The sequence below is a fragment of the Pinus tabuliformis genome, chromosome 2_2 (assembly GCF_031772625.1).
Source record: "Pinus tabuliformis cultivar Carrire ecotype Pingquan chromosome 2_2, CPIR1, whole genome shotgun sequence".
NCBI classification, from domain to species: Eukaryota; Viridiplantae; Streptophyta; class Pinopsida; order Pinales; family Pinaceae; genus Pinus; species Pinus tabuliformis.
In genome coordinates this window covers 458267428-458273498 of record NC_142300.1, presented here as the reverse complement: position 1 = coordinate 458273498, position 6071 = coordinate 458267428, and the positions used below count along the sequence as shown (strand labels likewise).

The 6071-nt window shown below is 37.0% G+C and overlaps 1 pseudogene; it reads right to left on the bottom strand.

Moving 5' to 3' along the window:
* Positions 1-3795: 3795 nt before the first annotated feature.
* Positions 3796-4425, bottom strand: LOC149193252 (uncharacterized; annotated as a pseudogene).
* Positions 4426-6071: the final 1646 nt, after the last annotated feature.

The following is a 6071-nucleotide window of genomic DNA, read 5'->3' as shown; positions in this document are numbered from 1 at the left end:
ACTTCTACAATCAAACTTGTGGAAGCTTAATAGATTTGAGCAACATCAAGCAGAACACATATAACTAGAAGAAGAATCAACGCACATGAAAAATCAAAGAATACTCGAGGGAAATCCTCAGCTAAAAACCCCACTATCTGTATTATCATACAAGGTGGAAATATCTCAGAATTACACAAAGCTTTAGCTCTCACAGCTAGCCAATGCTTAATACAATCCTCTTGGATGCTCACAAGCAAACAAGGTTTCTCATAAACCTTCTTGTTAGCCCTCTAAGGCTCCTATTTCATTGCTTAGTTTCTCTAGGTGATCCTCCTGCTACCAAGTGTAACACTAATCACTCACATTGATCTCAAACCCTGTAAAACTGCGCAATCCTCAAGGAGCCTTCTTCCTTCTGCATGGATGAGTTTCCTTTATAGGAAAACTCATGGAAATGATAGTACACTATCCCTATCTTTAATCTTAACTGGGTCTTTCTCAGAATAGACATGTATGAGTTAATTATGAGAGAATCTTCAGTTATGTAGAGTACGCTTGTTGAGTGCATGCATGCATCAACTGACTGATAACTCAAAATTAGTTTCTCAAGTAGTTTGGAACTAATTTAATTGGACTTAACCCCGTAAACTAAGCTAACTAATTACAACTCAAATACAACTCAACCTTATCTCCTTAATTAAGGGATAATCTCCTTAATTTAAGGGATAACTGTTGCATGACTTCACAAAGACTTCTAACTTGAATTTTTCCAACTAATTAACTCAAGATGAATTAATTAATTATTTTTCAAGCAGCCAGTGAGACTAAATTCGAATTTTAATTCAAGGAAAAATTAAATTTGGAATATTTTGGATTCTATTTTTATCATTTCTTGTTTCTAGTTTCAACACATGATAGTATTCAGGAAGCTGTTGTGCTTGGTGCATGATTGGTGCCTATGGCTAGAGGAGCTGATACCAATCATTGACATGCTGATCCATATGATCACATGGCTACTACAGATAGGAGAAAATCTAACCATGGAATTTGGCAGAAAGACAGGTGAGTGCAACCTCGCTGAAGAAATAAAAGATAAATTTAAGCTCGCTAAGAAGTCATGCAACTACTCCATCACTAGCGTAGCCAACCCCATGGTCAAGGTGGCTGCCCAGATCCTGGCAAGAAAGATTATGAGGAATTGTTGTGTAGATGAAGTGCTGGCAGCAGTAGTGTCACTAGCAACCCAGTGCACGGAGCACAGATAGTTCAACTGGGCGTGCTATCTTTGCAGCGAGTTCCTCGCAAACTATAGAGAGAAGCATGATGAAATCAAAACGTTTCACTATGCATGGCTGCTACTTTCCATAGTGTTGGTCGCATGGAAGTTACTAGAGGATAGTTAGTTTCCTCCGGTCGTACAGGACCTACCAGAAGCAGTGAAGTTCACTTTGATCTGGGCTATGAAGGAACCCCAAAGGGTCAAGGGCAGCAAGGTCTTTTGGATCTTGATGGAGATGAGTATTCACATGGCCAACAACCACAAGCCACAATTGTCATTGATAGTTTATGATTAGCTGACAAAGTATGTGGAGTTCAAGGCGGCCTTCCACCATGTCTCCATGCATGCACAGAAGGATCCTGAAAAAAAGTGGTATGACCTTCCATACCTGGCCGCAGATGACACGATCGTAGTGGTCCTCGACTACTGGCTAATAGATTTGTGCACCGCTTTGGACTTGACAGCTAGGTCTAGCAATTCTGCAGCATGGTGAAAAAAGGAAGAGGCTAGGCTAAAGATGGAACAATTGGCCAAGAAAAGGAAGAAGAAGACTGAGGATAAAGCCAAGGCAGAGCGCGCTGCCGTGAAAAAAACAGGAGGATAGGAAGAAGAGGAGGAGCATGGCTCTGACAGGAGCCAAAAGTCTCCTTCCCTAAAGACAGAGAAGGATGAACAACAATCAGAGCAAGGAGATGCGAATCCAGAGACTACTCCATTTTGAGTTAAGCGCACCAAGGAATAAGAGAAAGTAGGTCTGCAAAAGATGTCCAAGGCCAGCAAGACTTCCCTTGACCCAATCACCTTGACTGAAGGTGATTAGAATGATATTGGTGATGCGATAAGGGATGCGAATGCGGAACCATTGTAGCAGTTCGATAAGTAGTAGAAATAGGCCTTGGGAACCATTCAGATAGGTATGTGCAAGCTACAGATCTAGGCATCGCAGGTACAGACCGTGTGGGACAGAGCAGTGCGACATCGACTAGTTTGGCACTTGGCACCTTAGAAGCAGCAGGGATGGTGTGCACACTAGATCCTTGGGCCATAACACTGTCAGACGGAGTGCTAAATATGGAAGTCAAAGCTGATAAGGCCACTGTTAGCCCCCTCAAGGGGGTTGGACTCAATTTGGCTGCGCTTCCAAGTGAAGCCCTTCACACTTTTCAGGATGGTGTGATCATGGAACTTCAGGCCCATGAACAGCACGTGCTACACATTATCAGTGAGAAGAGGGTGAATAACGCTCAAATGGCTACACAGAAGAACTCCGCTATTGATCTCTTTAAGGCCATCATAGACAAGAATAAGTGCACGACCAAGGTAGTGGATGAGGTATGCAAGTTTTTCCTGGAGCTGGACATTCCCGAAGATGAGCCAGTGGATTTACGAATTCGGAAGCTCGCTGTCGGAGTGCACAAAGTGAGGACATAATTGGAAAAGGTTCAGTTTGAACTGAACCTTAAGATTGCAGAACTTGCATTGAAGGCCCAACCTTCGACTCTACCTAAAGTCAGATAGCAGCGCAAGGCATCTATTAGGGACGTTGTTGCAGCAATAGATAGTGTAGTAAAGGATTACACTACGCTCTTTGAGCAGTCGCTCGAAGTAGTCACCAGCTTACAGGAGGATCCCAATGTGCAGAGGCTAGAAATAGAGGCACGAGAGCTGCAACAACGATATGACAAGGTTAAAGTGACGGTGTGCATTGTCGCCATTACCCAAAGGCTAGAAAAGTTGCAGGAAGCAAAGGCACTGAAAGAGCAAGTGGATGTAGCACAGCACAGGGAAGCATTATTGAAGGCTCAGTTGAAGCCTTGGCTAGATGAAGCATATGTGCTCACGACCACCATTGAAGGAAAATTGGCTAGTCTACATGAAATGCAGTAAAAGGTACAGGTACATGGCACAGGGCCAGCGACGGAGTAGTTGGTTGAGCATATGAAGTAGGCTGCAACATAGAGCACTGTCGAGGTCACAGTGGTACAAGTGGAGCTGGCTCCCTCTTTCCTATCCTTAGATTATAGGAGATACTTTCAGCCTCCTTTGTATGTCACTACTAGATTGTCATTTCGAGATTGGTCATTTGTGGACATTAATAAAATTATATTATCTTGGTTGGTAATTTCAGTCATTTGTGCGTTTCTTATAACTATGTACTAAGTATAATGTATGTTTTTTCTTGATAGTTATAAAATAGACATGATATTTCCATCATTGTTTATTTGTTGGTAGCTTAGAACAGGGAGCATTGATGAAATCTTCCACTATCTCTGAGAACCTGATGTAAATCACTAGTAGGTGATATGTTTTGATTAATAGAATCTATTTTTTATTGTATGTCTATCTTTCTCTAGTAAATGTAAATTAGGATCCCATTGATATAGTAAGTCATAAATACAAAAAATAATTGGAAGAATTGAGCCAATAACTTCCCAGTAGAAAAGAAAAAAATACAATAAAACCCAAATCACACCTGATTTCAAGCGAACTTAATTTCTTCCCAACCTAACATATGGAAAAGAGAATTTAATTAATCAGGATTCAGATGGGCATAAGGTATGCACAAGTGTGGTGGTTCTCTCGTAAACAAGAAAATCAAGAAGATGTTATTTGAGGTCTCATTCATGGGCCTTACAAATCAACTCTACAACATCGCAGATACTCGTTATACCCTTTATTACTGCTGGGCTTCAGCCTATAGAAGGAAATGGGGAAGATAAACCCTTTAAAACCAATTTGAGAAAATAGAGCAGTTCAACATTTAGTAGAGAATTGAACACATAATTTGTACTACCTACTTAGAAGCTCCCTGGGGATGAATTTCAAGCATTCTGCATTTGCGTCTGAGGGAATTTATGAATATGGTACCAGGTCTTTAATGGATGTGATTGTAGATATGGATCTTCTCTAGGAAATTTGGGAAAGTGATTCCCACTTTATGATTTCTTGTGCATATTTGGCTTTGGGGTTTAACAGAGCTTACTTTTTTAGGTAGGCCATGTTGCCTGAGATATTATTCATCGTTGGCAGTTATGGAGGAAGCATGGGGTATTGTGCTTCCACTTTTGTCTCTTGTATACAAATCCATCATCGTTCACAACCTCACATTCATCTTTTGATGCCAAATCTACTAAAGGCCTAGGTATATGTGCTCTGTCATTCATTTAGAAATTTGAAGGATTGAGCCTTCAAAAAATGAGAGGGAAGGTAGCACAATTAAAAAATGGGTACATGACAAAGGGAAAATGAGAAATGGTGTGGTTGTGAATGACTTGGCCCGACGAGCGAAGGTAATGTCATCAATTCCCTCACTAGTTTATATTTTTTCATCCCTCATAAAATTGTTTTTTCATCACTAATGCTGATTTATCATCCCTCCTCATAAAATTGTTTTATTATGGTTATTGTTGCATTTATATGCAATGGTTGATAATAGTTTTATGGAATATTGTTTATATTTAGCATTTTATTGTGTATTTAAGAAATTCAAACTAAGAAGACTACCATAAATTTAGATATTTGGTACAATTTTATAGAACAAAGTTTTAGGTACATCAATTTTCTAAGATTCTTATATTTTTGTTTTAGGTACATGATTTTTAAAACATTCTTATATTTTTTTATTAATTGAAATTGTTTTAAAATTTTCAATAAATAAAATATAAATTTTTTAATATAATTTAGATTAGTTCCTAAAACATAATTAATATTTGAATTGTTAATTTATATTTAAAAGATAGAGTAAATTTTAAAAGCATATAAAATGACACAAGTATATAAGGAGGACAAATTTAAATCTACACACTTTACGTTTTGATTACATTACAAATTTATGAAATTGCTAGTTTATGCTTTGGTTGACTTTTACTATTACACGATTCACGTTGAGAGCGCTCACAAGTCTAGTATGGTAGAGATGTTGTAATGTAAAGTAATGTCTCGTAAACATTTTGACCAAGTCAAAATAAAAATAAAAATAATAAAATAAAAGAAGTGCTTAAGGAAGTATAAATTTTTAACCAATATCTAATAAACTTTCAATCCCCTATATCACTTGTAAGTTTAGATTGCAGAAGTGACACAATTAAAATGATTAATATAAATGATTGATTTGTAATATTACATTACTTGTTAAGTAGTCGTATTTTTGTTCCTAGACTAATTAGTCGTTCACATTAGTAATTTTTAGTTGTATTACTTACCAATTAGTCGTATATTTTAACCCAAGAATAAATTAGTCATTCATGTTAGTCATTTTTAGTTGGGTCACTTCAGATTGCTCACTTTTGGTAGTATTTCACTTGGAAAAACTACAGTGACTAACGTTTTTAGTCACCTAGTCACTAATTTCATCATTTTCTACTAGTGTTTTAATGTGTGGATCGCCCCACTTAGCACAAAAGGCTTATATTGCTAATATTTTAGTATTAAATAATGCATATTTTCTTAATAATATTGTCTATGCTTAGATTATTGATAATATTTTACTTGAAAATAATGCATACTATTGTTATTCAATTGATTATATATTTTAGTATTAAAAATGCATACTTTATGCATATATTATTAATAATATTTTAGTTGTAAATAATGTATATGTTCATATTTCTAAATATGTTTCAAATTAGGCATTTGTGTGGAAGTGCAGAAGAAGTCCATTGTATGGAGAAAGCTTTCAATGTGCGGTTCGCTGCACTTGGCACTAAAGGATTTTATTGCTAATAATTTAGTATTAAACAATGCATATTTGTTGTTCGCAATAGAACCAAATAAATTTCTTGACTTATGCAATATTGTTGGTAATATTTTA